Source organism: Cebus imitator, unplaced genomic scaffold (assembly GCF_001604975.1).
Source record: "Cebus imitator isolate Cc_AM_T3 unplaced genomic scaffold, Cebus_imitator-1.0 Scaffold39, whole genome shotgun sequence".
NCBI lineage: Eukaryota > Metazoa > Chordata > Mammalia > Primates > Cebidae > Cebus > Cebus imitator.
In genome coordinates, this window is record NW_016107354.1 from 12,811,426 (window position 1) to 12,824,630 (window position 13,205).

Sequence of the window (13,205 nt, forward strand, 5' to 3'; positions counted from 1 at the left end):
TTCAAGTGATTCTCCTGCCTCAGCCTCCTGAGTAGCTGTGATTACAGGTGTGTGCCACCACGCCTGGCTAATTTTTTATATTTTTAGTAGAGACAGGGTTTCACTGTGTTAGCCAGGATGGTTTTGATCTCCCAACCTTGTGATCCACTCACTTCAGCCTCCCAAAGTGCTGGATTACAGGCATGAGCCACCGTGCCTGGCCCTTATTTTTGTCTTCTAATTAAATTTTCCATGAATTTTTGATGTCCTCTTGTAGGAATAGCAAATAAGCACATAACAATTTCTCAACATCAGGAGTCTTAGGCAAGTAGAAATTAAAGTCACGAACCCACTAAAATGGTTAAAACTGAAAAGGCTGATGATGCCATATTTTAGCAAAGATGTGAGGAATAGGCACTGCTGTAGGCTGCTGGTGGAATGCAAAGCTGTACAATTGTTTTGAAAAATTCTTGGACCATTTCTTTAAAAGTCAGGCATACACCTACCATATAACAGGGCCATTCCCCTCCTCTGTATATACCTGAGATAAAAGAAAGCACTTGCTTAAGCAAAGGCTTATATATCACATGTTTCATTACACTTTGTTCATTACACTTTGTTCATTACATTTTTATTTGTAATCGTTCCACATGTCCACTAATGTGTGGATGAACAGATTAGTTGTGGTATATCCATACTATGGAATATTCCTCAGGAATAAAAAGGGACAAACTATTGATAAACATACCAACATGAATAAACTCTAAAATTATTATGCTGAGTGACTCTATAATGCTACTTATAATTCTAAAAAATGCACACTGACATACAATGTCAGAAAGCAGTTTAGTTGAGAGAAGAGTAGGAGGCTGACAAAGGGGTACAAATAAAATGGGAGAGAGGAGGAGATGAAGATGATTGTTATCCTGATTATGGTGATGGTTTCATGGGTGTAGATCTTTGTCAAAATTATCAAACCATACACTTTAAATATGTGCAGATTTGTGTCAATAAATTTTACTGCAGTAAAACAGTTTTTTAAAGCCTTCAGAGCCCTTGAATGAGACTGACACTTGGGGCTGTCCCTGGGAGTTCCCAATGGTTTCCTTGACCTGTGTGTGACCCACCAATGATCCCATGGAGACAGTAAGAATGACTCCCTAGTGACATACTCAGGAACATGGGAAACATTTAATACACTTGATTCCATTCATCACTTCTTTCAGGAAGATCATAACATTTTGACAACTTGGATGAGCTTGATGACTCAAGTAACTATCAAAGTGCCACTAAAACGTCAGGCAGGACACCACCTGTGTGCCTTGAGGTGGAGGTACCCATAGGAGCACATTTTTTTTCCTGAGCTTGTCAGAAAGGCTGTTTCCCAAGGTAAGGGTGGTGGGGAGGCCTGTGGAGGCTCAGGGTCATTGAGAAGCTGGATATTCTAGCTAACTATCTCCTAATAGGAATGCCTATCAGTGCTCAGTGTGTGATTGGCTGAACAAATGAATTCATCTAATTAGTCCATCTGACAGGAGGCAGCTTCTGATTGGTTCCTCCTGTGATTTGCCTGCTGCAATTACAGGCAGCTGTCTGGTTTGTTGGAAGTGATAAATGCCTCATGCTCAACCTTGGATTATTATAAGGCACCCAATTTCCTACTGTTTATTCATTCTGTCTGCACTCCTTAGGCAGCCTAGCAGAGGCCCAGAGCCTGAAGAGCTCCTGGGGTATTTCTTCTTCCTTTTTCCTTCTTTCCTTTCCTCTTCCTCCTCCTCCTCCTCTTCTTCTTTCTTCTTCTTCTCCTTCTCCTTCTCCTTCTTGTTGTTGTTGTTGTTCTTCTTTTTCAAAGGAGTTTTGTTCTTGTTGCCCAGGCTGGAGTGCAATGGTGCAATCTCGACTCGCCACAACCTCTGCCTCCCGAGTTCAAGCGATTCATCTGCCTCAGCCTCTTGAGTAGCTGGGATTACAGGTGCCTGCCACTACGCCCGCCTAATTTGTATTTTTAGTAGAGACTGTTTCTCCATGTTGGTCAGGCTGGCCTCAAACTCTCGACTTCAGATGATCCGCCCACCTTGACCTCCAAAAGTGCTGGGATTACAGGCATAAGCCACCGTGCCCGGCCGATATTACTTCTTGCAGGGGCTAGGGGATAGTGGTGGGGGCTGAGTCCCACCTCCAGTCTCTCCAGTAATCCTTTCTCTTCCTGTCACCACGCAGACAGTCCACGGGCTGATGAGGCACAGTAGGGTTCCCCCCTCCTCTCAATTCTTGTCTCCACCCCCCTGATCTGGCTGTGGATCTGTCTTTGCCCATGGTGTTTGGACAGAGTGGCTGGGGCACCAGCCGCCTGGTCTCACTCTCACCTTGCGTGAGCTTGGGTGGGGGGTGCTCCAGGCATGCAGGGATACCCTCTTTTTTCCATGCCATGTGGAAGACATGTGAGCATTTCACTCCCTAGCACTGCCGCAGCCATCACTGAGATTTGGCACGTGGGCACTTGGAGAGAGATCGTTCCTCTTCTCCAGAACTCCAAGCTGTAAGGACTATGGAAGCCTTTTCTGATGCAGCTTTTCCACAGTGAGGAGAAAGCCTTCCTAAGGAGGAAGCAAAGCTAAGAAAGGAGAGGAAGGAAGGAAGGAGACAGAGCCCCAGAGAAGCGGTTTGAGTTCCTGACTTCAGCTGTCCAGGAAACCAGTCCACACCCCGGTATTTTCCAATTATGTGGGCCAATAAATCAATCTAGTTTTCCTTATTTGTTTTCTGCCACTTGCAACAAGAAGTTCTGCCTAAAACAAGCCACAATCAAGGGCTAGAGCCAAACTCCAGAAGGGAAGCAAAGCCTTGAGCTGAGTGAGATACCTGGAGCCTGGAGCAGGTGCGCTAGGGCGGGTGGGGCCATGGGCGGAGCTAGAGGCGGGTCCGGCGGTGCCGATCAAAGTTGCTGGCCAATGGTAGCCCCGCCACACCCGAGGAGGGACTCTGCATTTGCGCTTGTTTGTTCATTTCACTCATAAAAGTTCACCGCCTGGCCCCTGTCCCTGTCGGCATTCGGGTCTGGGATCCTTGGTGAACAGTAATAAGAATTTAGAATTCTTGAATAACAGGCATAGACTCAGAATCATAGTGTTAGACAGAGTGTTAGAATTCATTACTTCAATTCAGTAACTATTTTCTGAATGCTCCCTTTGTGCCCTGCGCTGTGCTGGGAATAGAGGATTGAAGAAGACAAATGTGATTTCCATGCTCGTGGGCAGTCCATTCCAGAATCCTGGAAAAATCAGAGGTGAGGGGCCCGGGAAGGGCTTCTCAGATTTATCTTTTCATTTTCCCAGAAGAAGAGCGAATGGCAGGTTTGCGGAGCACCTGGCATGGGAGGGGAGGTCAGAAGGAGCATAAATTGGGAAGATTCTTCTGGTCCCAGGAGAAAATCAGTAACAAGGCATGACTAGAGAGTATGCCTTCATCCCCGTCCCATGGAGTTCAGTCCCCAGTGTCCTCATTGCCTTAAAGTAACTGCTCTTGCTCCTGGACATCCACCTGGGTATGAGTTGCTGCCAGGAAGGCCACTGCAGAGAAAGGCAGTCGTGGAGTGGCCCCTGCCTGAGGCTGCCTGAGCTCCATGGGAGGAGGCCAGAGTGGCAGTGAGGGGCCTGGCTGCCCACCCCTCCCCTTGTTCCTCTAATAACCACCATTTCTATCTCCACCAACTCTGGAACACTCACCTGCAGGTTCAAGACCACTCACACTTGGGCACTGATGGGCCTTTATGGGGGTCAAGGAAGGACCCCTCAGGCAGTAGAACGTCTCAGGTGACCCCTGCCAAGGGGCCAAGCCCAGCTTTTGTTGCTTAGCCTTCTCCAAGGAAGACCCTCCCTGGGAAAGTTCTGATGACCACCACCTCTGACCAAACCATACTTCCTGTAAAGACCAGAAAGAAAGTGATTCCAAGCTCTATGAACTTTACACTACGGTTTCTACAAAATAAAGTATATGGCTTTTAATGCTCAACTTTCTTAGTTATAAGTGTTAGCTTTTATCTTTAAAGTAAATGAGCTTTTTCAGCTGAGTCAACTTAAGGAACTGAAATTATGTTGTGTTCCAACCTTACTTTTGAATATTTCATGCATCTATAGTTCATGCATATGGTTTTAAAAATATTAGGACAGAGACTGATAATAAAAAGCAGTGGCTCCTTGAACTCTGCTCCTCAGAGGTAACCAATTTTCATTTGTTTAGCTATGTCTCCTATTCATTCTCTCATAAAGCTAAATAATACATTTGTACCACTACCTCCTGGCTTCCTGCTGTGATGCTTATTTCTAGACTAGCCCATCTCCCTTTCTGCTGATATTATTATATTTGTAGTTCTTCTTTGGGTTACCTTGGAAACTTTACTTAATGGACCCATACACTTATTTCTGTAAAAGTAATGTTACATGTTTTCAGGTACAGGGAATCTCATTTGCTGGCTCATGTAACTGGAAAATATGAGGAGTAGAATTCGTTTGGTTTCTGGCTAGACCTGAGGCTTGATCTCGTTCCTTCTATTTCTTATCTCCACTTTCCTCTGCTGACCTCATTCTCAGGCAAGCTTTCTCCACATTGAAGCACAGATGCTTAAGCTACTTGGGTTCTATTCCTTGCAATGAGATGGTCTGCCTAAAATAAGCCAAATTCAAGAGACCAACCCAAATACCTAAAGGGAAATGAGGCCTGGAGCTAAGACATGGGTCACATTTGCTGAAACCAAGCCCCTGACTGCCCAAGGCCCTGGGGATTTCCATGCGAACCAAGACCAACACAGTCTCTGACCTCATGGAGCAGATAGGTCTAGTATAACAGACAGATGCCAAAGAATACAATAAATTAGTGTGAATTTCCAACTGTCATAACTAATATGAAAGAGAGGGCTGAGGTGCTATAAAGGCATGTAGATAAGGGAATTATCTTGTCACAGGAGTTCAGAAAGGACATCCCTGTGGGGAGATTAAAGAGTGAGAAGTGGACTGGGGAAATGGGGTCAGGGGAGCATCTCATCAGAGGGGACAGCCATGCAAAGGCCCTGTGGCAGGAAGAAGTATGTCACTCAAAGGAGACTAAAGACATGTGATGATCTGGAGATTGGTGGGGGAGGGGGATAGACATGTTAGGTATTATCCCAGAAAGGGAGGGGGAATGGATGTGACAGAGCAGGGCTGTGCAGATCAACATACTAGGTCTACTTTGTATCCTAAGAGAAAGGGAGTCATGGAGCAAGGCAAGAGAGACCAGGGAAAGAAGTAACCAGTTATGTGTTTTGGGAATATTCCTGGGCTGTCACACTGGGAACAAATTGCAATGAGAAAGTAGTGGAATCTGAGAACCCAGCTAGGAAGTGCCTGCTGCTGGACAGGTCCCTAAGCTAAGGAAGGGCCTCCTGTTTGCCCCAGCCCATGCACCTGCCTCCTGAGCCAGGAGACAGGAATCATCCTCTTTTGAAAGAATCCAACATCTTTAAAAAAGCAAATAAACAAAAACCTTTCAAGATGTCCAGGATAAAGTCCAAAATTATTGGAAATATGAATAATATAAAAATATGATCCAAAATTAGGAAACTGATAATCAATGAAGAACAGTCTTAAAATTAATCCAGATGTTAGAATTATCAGACACAGATTTTAAAGCACATATTATAATTAGCTAAAGGTTGTAAAATACATATATTCTCAGAATAATAAATGAAAAGATAGGAAATCCCAAAAGTGAAATAAAAACTCTAAAAATGAACCAAATGAAAAGTATAGAACAGAGAAATAGAATATTCTAAAAATTCCTAGATGGTGTAATCAAAAATTGAAGGCAGAAGAAAGAATAAGGAAATCCCAGATTTGGTGAAAGACAGATATTTACAGATTGAAGAAGCTTAGCAAACCCCAACTGGGATGAATGCAAAGAAAATTATACCAAGGCACATCATAGTCAAACTGCTAAAAAACAAAAAACGATTTTAAAAGTTGAAAACAGAGAAAAATGGCACATTATATATAAGAAAGAAAAAAGTTGATTGATTGCTGATTTCCAATAAGAAGCAATGGAAGCCAGAAGATAGTGGAATGACATATTTAAATCATGAACAAAGCAGAATTCTATACCCAGCAAAAATATCACTCAAAAGCAATAATGACACAAAAACATTTCAGATAAAATAAAACCAAGATAATTTATTAGCAGTAGCTCTTAACTGCTATAGCACAGAACTGCTATATAACTGCCAAGAACTTAATTGATAGTTAACTCAATTTATAAGAAATGCTAAAGAAAGTTATTTAGGCAGAAGGAAAATGGTAACAGAAAATCAAATATTCAAGGAAGTAGTAAAAAACAAGAGAAATGATTTAAAAATGTGGGTAAATCAATATAAAATTCTATTTCTCATTTTATTATCTTTAAGAAACATTAGATTCTTTAAAGCAAGACAATACAATATTGCATTGTGGAGTTTTTAATGTCTGGGGGTGCAATGATACATACGAGAGCTACAACTCAAAGCATAGTGAGAAAGGACAGAAAGCAGACCCATAAAGATGCAAGGTGAAAAGTTAAAGGCATGTTTTGTCATCATTGGATCCACCACCTAAAAATTTAAAAAACAAAACAAAAACAAAGAGGTATAGCTAAAATACCAACAGATAAGTAAAAATGAAATTCTAAAAGCAGATTCAGGCCGAGCATGATGGCTTATGCCTGTAATTCCTGCTGAGTGTACGATAAATTATACTGTTTGCTAACAACGGCGGCAAGGAAAACCACGCTGGCCTCCCCAAGCAGAAAACTGCTTAGGGTGTTCTAAAGTAGTAAGCAGTATGTGTATATCATACACCAGTTAAAACTAATTCTTTAAGCACGGGATATGTGACCCTGCCCCAGTGGCTCCCTTGTGGAGAATACTTTTTAGTTTGTATTTGATCAGTGATAAACAGGCACCAGCTGTCTGCCTGGTCAATCTTTGTTCTATGAGAAAACACAGAACACCTGTTTGTTAATAATAATTGCCTGTTCAGAGAGAATAAATACGTGGGTTAGAGTCTGCTTGAGGATCTCAGCCTGGAATGCTGTCAGCCCTCTGAGGCTCTCAGCTCAGAAGGCTGTTGGCCCCCTGATAGTCCCACTTTGCAGTTCTAGCTGGGTGTGTGCTTCTTAATTCCCTCAGCACCGCCTGGGTGGTGGTCTCTATGGCCAAGCTGGTCTCAGTAAATCCCAGCACTTTGGGAGGTAGAAGTGGGTAGATCACTTGAGGTCAGGAGTTCGAGACCAGCCTGGCCAACATGGTAAAACCCCGTCTCTACTAAAAATACAAAAAAATTAGCTGGGCAAGGTGACGCATGCCTGTAATCCCAGCCACCTGGGAGTCTGAGACAGGAGAATCACTTCAACCTGGGAGGTGGAGGTTGCACTGCTTCTGTCTGGGCAACTCCATCTCAAATAAAAATAATTAAAAAAACAGATTCAACTAATTGAAAAGAAGGCAACAAAGAAGAAGCAAATAAACAACAGTGGAGATGAGCATAGTATCAATCGTTGGATAGTACATCTTACTTCGACCAAATCACGGTCATATTCAATGTGAATAGTCTAAACACTAATGAGCAGAGCCCCCCTTTTCACTTTTCTTTCATTCGTTCCTTGCAAACCTCTCCCTACCCTGAGACATAGCCAAAGGCATGGTTGTGCTACACTTTAGAGAAAAATCCATGGTGCAGAAAGAGACAGTGGGTCAGTGGCAGAGTCCAGGATGGGAACTTCAGCCGGTCATTGACCTTCATGGGGCTGGGCTTTCCTTCGTGGGCCTGATGAGGGGCGTTAGGAAGTGGTCTCTCCTCTGCTGGGAGTTGTTCCAACAAATAACAAATAGAAAAAAAATGAACCTCAGGCTGTAAAAGGTGGATTAAACTTTGTTTAGGGGGCTCAGTTCCCGTGGAGAGGATCATGAGAGCAGGGACAGCTCCCTGCAGATGAGATCCCAGGCTCCAAGATAACTCACGTAGACGCGGTGGGGGAAAGCGATGAGGGGCAGCACCGTGCTAAAATGGGGCAGCATGGTGCTGGAGGTGTATCAGGAGCTCAGGCATCCTGCATAGATCTGAGTTCCCTCCGCTAGCCAGAGAGGTAGGAGCAATGGCCCCATTGTACAGAAGAGGAATGTGGGACCTGAGAGGGAAGCAGCTCCCAGAGGATGCAGTGCACAGACTTGAACCCAAGTCTCTGCCCAGTGCCCCATCCTCCCTGCGTGCAGGACAGGGACTCAGAGAACAGTCAGGCCTGTCAGTGCCAGGAGAATTGGTGGTGTGTGTCGGGGGGTGGGGTAGTGGGGGTTGGAGTTGCATTGATTTGCTTCCTTCCACAGAGAGCCACCAAGAGGTGAGTCTGCATGGCGAGGTAGTGAGCACCGGGTCCCTGAAGGGGGCAGGACCCCCACTGCCATGCTCACAGCACTCCCTGCTGGTGGAGATTTGGAGCACCAGGGCCCCTGGGAGGAAGCTGGTTCGCACCTGGGGCTGGGGCTGCACAGCATCATCTTCAGACCTCGCTACCACCCCTGTGGGGGCACAGTGGGCTCCACTGCATGCGGCTGAGGTGAAGACAGACCCAGGCTCGCCTAGCTGGGGAAGAGCAGGTCCATGGCAGGGCCGCCTGGACCCAGAGCCCCATGCCAGCCCCTCTGAGGTCTCATTCTGAGGAAGGCAGCAGTGAGGTAAAGACACATGCCTGCAGCTGGCCTGCTGCTCCCAGCTCTCCAGCCCAGATGCTTCAGCAGCGATTGCTTTATTATTTAAATCACATTCAATTATTTTCACCCCTTTGGCCGGACATTGAGAAAGGGTCTCAGCCACCGGGGTGGAAGGTGAACACGGCATTGCTGGAGAAGAGGGAAATAGGATCAGCTCCATGGAGACTGGGGCAGTTCAGAATGCAGAGAAAGACCCAGGCCAAAGAGGCCGACCAGGGTCAGGGCTGGTCGATTTGCACGTCAGTGTGGCTGGGTTAAGGGATGCCTGGAGAGCTGGGAAAGCACTCATTACTCCCAGTGCTTCAGCAGACACTGAGCCTGGGCCTCTTCTGCTGAAAGGGAACTCCGGGTGGCTTGGCATTTGATTGGCATGATTGGACTGCCCCAGGTGTGCCTCTGAGGGTGTTTCTGGAGGAGGTTAGCATGGGAGTCAGTGGACTGAGTAGGGAATGCCAGCCTTCAGTGAGTGGACAGGCCCCATTCATCCTGCTGGGGGCTCTGATGGAACAAAAAGGCAGGATGCCCTTTTCTCCTGCCCTTAGACGTCAGAGCTCCAGGTTCTCCAGCCTGTGGACTCAGGACTCGCATCAGCAGCTCCCTGGGCTCTTAGGCCTTTGTCCTCAGACTGAGAGTTACACCGGTGGCCTCCCTGGTTTCTCAGGCCTTCGGACTTGGGCTGAGCCTCGCTACCAGCTTCCCTCGTTCTCCAGCATGCAGGAGTTGGTGATGGGTTTGCTGGGAGCCCTCTGCCCTGACAATGCTGTAAGGATCATTCTGCGTAGAGGCCACAGGGACCCTGGGATTCAGGATAAACAAACCCTCTTTAGACGTAGCTCTCAAGGGCTGAGGTCCTGGATTTCCATCCTGACTTTCCACTAACCTAGGGCGTGGCCCTGGGCAAGGCACTTCCCTTCCCTGAGTCTCAGTCAGAGGATGGAGGGGCATTTGCTGACCCTGTGGCCCGGGCCAGGTGCCCTCACCTGAACGTGGGAAGGATGGTAGGACCAGGGTGGTCGTAAGTAACAGAGGAGTCAGGAGTCCCCCTAAATCCAGCTCCACCTTCTCCAGCCCCACCTCCTTAAAGGGCCCACTCTTTCCAGAGCAAATAGTGAACTCCCACTTAGGCAGAGCGTGCCCCTCTCGCCCAGTGCAAAAACTGCCCCCTCAAAGGCAGAGCAGGTACTTCGGTGGGTGCCGCAGACGAGCATTGTGTAGATGAGGACTCCACCTGCTTCTCAACCAGATTAGACCAGGGGAGGCCGCCCTGACTCTCCCACTCCTATCATGTAAGGGGGAGGCGGCTGAGGCTGCCCCTGGCTCTGACCTCCAGGACCAAGCACAATGTCGGTGCACAGTGGGTGCTCTGGTCATCCCTGACATCTGGGGGGCCCAGGGCAAGAACACAAATGGACATCCACATTCCCAAATATTTAAAATGATAAACCAAATGAACAAACTGGTGAGCAAAAGATGTCCTACCCTTCTCCCTTAACAAATGCAATTTTATAACAACTTAGGAGGCCAGTTTTGAGTTTAAAGTTCTCAGGCTCCCCTGGGGTCCCACCCCAGCTGTGGAGGTGCAGGGAGAACCAGCCTTGACCCCTCCTTGACCCACTTCCTTCTTTTCCTATCCCAGGTCCCTCCCACACCATGAGAGGCTCACATGCTCGTGGACACCAGAGCACATCTCATCTTCTAGTCCCTTTCATAAGCCCCACAAACACTGGCCACTGGGTGTGCACTCACAGTGCAGGCCACCCTCAGGAGGATGGATCCAGGGACGAGGCCCACCTGGGCTCGGGAATTGGGCTTTGGGATATCTGGGCAGGGAATGCTACAGTCCCAGGTATCAGGCAGTGATCTAGAACAGCGGGAGGTGTCAGGAAAACTCGAAGTGATCACGTCATCCCGTTGGCTCCATGGATTCATTGTCCTTTGGGGAGATGCATGGCCAGAGCAGGGTCCTCTAAAGTACAGGACCCCAGGGCACAGGCCTCTTGCCCAGGTCTGAGGATGCTGTGAAATCAGCCCTGCTCCACTTGCCAGGCTGTCTGCCTAGCTATACTGTGGGATGGACGCCATCTGGTTCAAGACATTAGGGAGAGCGAGACTCAAAGGCCGCATTTCAAAGGCCATGGACAAGGGTCCAGAGACAGGACCTGAGTTCGGGCATGGAGGCCTAAGAATAGAGTTAGACAGAAAAGGGGCCTGGACTCCAGGGAGACGTACAGGTGAGAGGATCCTGATGACCTGGCTGCTTTACCTGGTGGCGCAGAGCTAAGAGACCTACATGCGCTGTGTGGCTTCCCCAGGTGTCACAGTTTAAAGTGGAAGCTGTGAGCACGAGTTGGGAGCAGGTCATTCCAGACAGCTCTGCAGCAAATCAGTTCCCCCTTGTACTGTCATGTTGCAATGGCCCCACAAAACTGCCTGCGCTTACACACTCACAGAGCCGTATTTCATGCTGCAAATGTTTTTAGGAGCCATAACTTTCCAGGAGTTCACGGATTCCCAGAATCATCCCTCTTTTGATAGCTTCCATGAGACAGAAGAATGAGTAAGAGGTGTTGACATTTAAAGAAAACAAAAGTGGGGAGAAAGGAAGGACTCGCACAGTGGAAATGTTGCTTTTTACATAATATGTCTTCAAAGTGTTGGCTGCATTTTCCCAGGTTGTTAGAGATGAGTCCCTCGCTGGTGAGGGCAGGCTAGGGGTGGGTGATACAGCCTGAATTGCTCACAGAGACACAACACAGGCCCCTGACACGTCTGTGCTCTTGTCATTCACTGGGTAGAGGAGAATAGCAATTTCAGGTGGATTCACAAGGTTACGAGCACAGAGAATCCATTTCTGCACACCAAACTCAGACCAGACCCACACTGTCAACCTAGGTAAGGAGTGAGAAAGGAGTACAGGGAGCAGAGAGAAACAGCTGTTATGTGGGGTTCTGGAAGGGACAAGCAGAGCAAACGATAGCTGTGGGAATGACTTCCCATCCTGTGGTCCAGACTTCACTGTCTAAAAGGCCCCTGCAGCCCCCCATCTTGGGGTGATACCCACAGCCTGTGCCAGGCACTTTATGGGGATTATCTCCCTGAGTCCTTGCGGCAGGCTGGAGGAAGGTGCCATTAGCATCCCCATTTTGCAGAGGAAACTGAGGCTCAGGAAGGAGAGGGGACCTGTTCTGGGTCCCATAGCCAGCAGGCAGCAGAGCAAGACACAAGCCCAGATGTGCAACTGCAGAGCCCACAATCCTGACCCCTGGGGAGTCCTGGCTGGGGGATGGGGAGGGAGGCTGTCTATCAGGTGCCAGCCTGAGCATGTTACCCACGTATGCCTGGTGATCCATTATTGGAATGCTAAGCTTGCAGGAGTTATTTATATTCTACTATTCAAGGCCATCGCCAAGGTCTGATTTTTCACACGAAAAATTTGCAAACTTCGACATAAATAGGTTAAGGTTATCTCACTCCTCACTGCAGTCCTGGGAGGGGGCATTCTTCTCCCTGAACCTGGGTCAGAGTGCTGACATCACTGGCCACCTGGGGCCACAGGGCTGTGTGCATGAGGAAGGGTCCAATTCCTTCCACTCGCTCCACACCCAGAGGCTCTTCCCTGCAGAGAGTGGCCCTGGGACACAGCATCTTCCAGCCACTCTGACCCTCTCTGCCCTTCCTGTGGCCGCCAGCATTGGGGCTCCTGCCCCTCACCCTGGTGCTGCTGCCCAGCCCTCTCCTGGGCTTGCTCTGCTTCCAGGCCCCCTGCTGGGCTCACCCTCCGCCACTGCAGCGTCTCTGCCTGGTCTGAGAGGGGTCCCTGCTGCTGGGAGGATGGGAGAGGGGCTTGAAATGACACACATTTATCATCCTCAAGTTCTGAAGATCAGAAGTCTCAAATGGGTCAGTAGAGCTCCACTCCTTCCAGAAGTTCTAGGAGAACTTGCCCTTTTCCCCTTGATTTTCCTTTGTGGCCTTTTTGATCTCCAGCTTCTCAAGGCTGCCCACACATCTTGGCTAGTGGCCCCACATCATTTGATCTGATTCTGTCATCGCATCTCTTTCTCTGACTCTCCTGCCTCCCTCTTTCCCTTATAAGGGCTTTGTGATTACGTGGGGACCATCTGGAAAAATCTAGGGTAATCTCTCCATCCCTAGTCCTTGATTTAATCACACCCACAAGGTCCCTTTTGATATGAAAGATGACATATATACAGGTTCCAGGGATAGAGGGTGTGGATATCTTTTGAGGGCCATTATTCTGCCTATCACAGTCTGCCCTCTGTCCCCAAAGAGTCCCATCCATCCCAAATGCAAAATGCATTCAATTTGTTCCAACATCTCCCAAAGTCTCAACCCATGACAGCATCAACTCAGAGTGCAAAATCTCATCTAAATCTCTTTGACTCAAAAGTCCTAACTCTCATCATTAAGATCATCTAAAACAGGTATCTGGTGA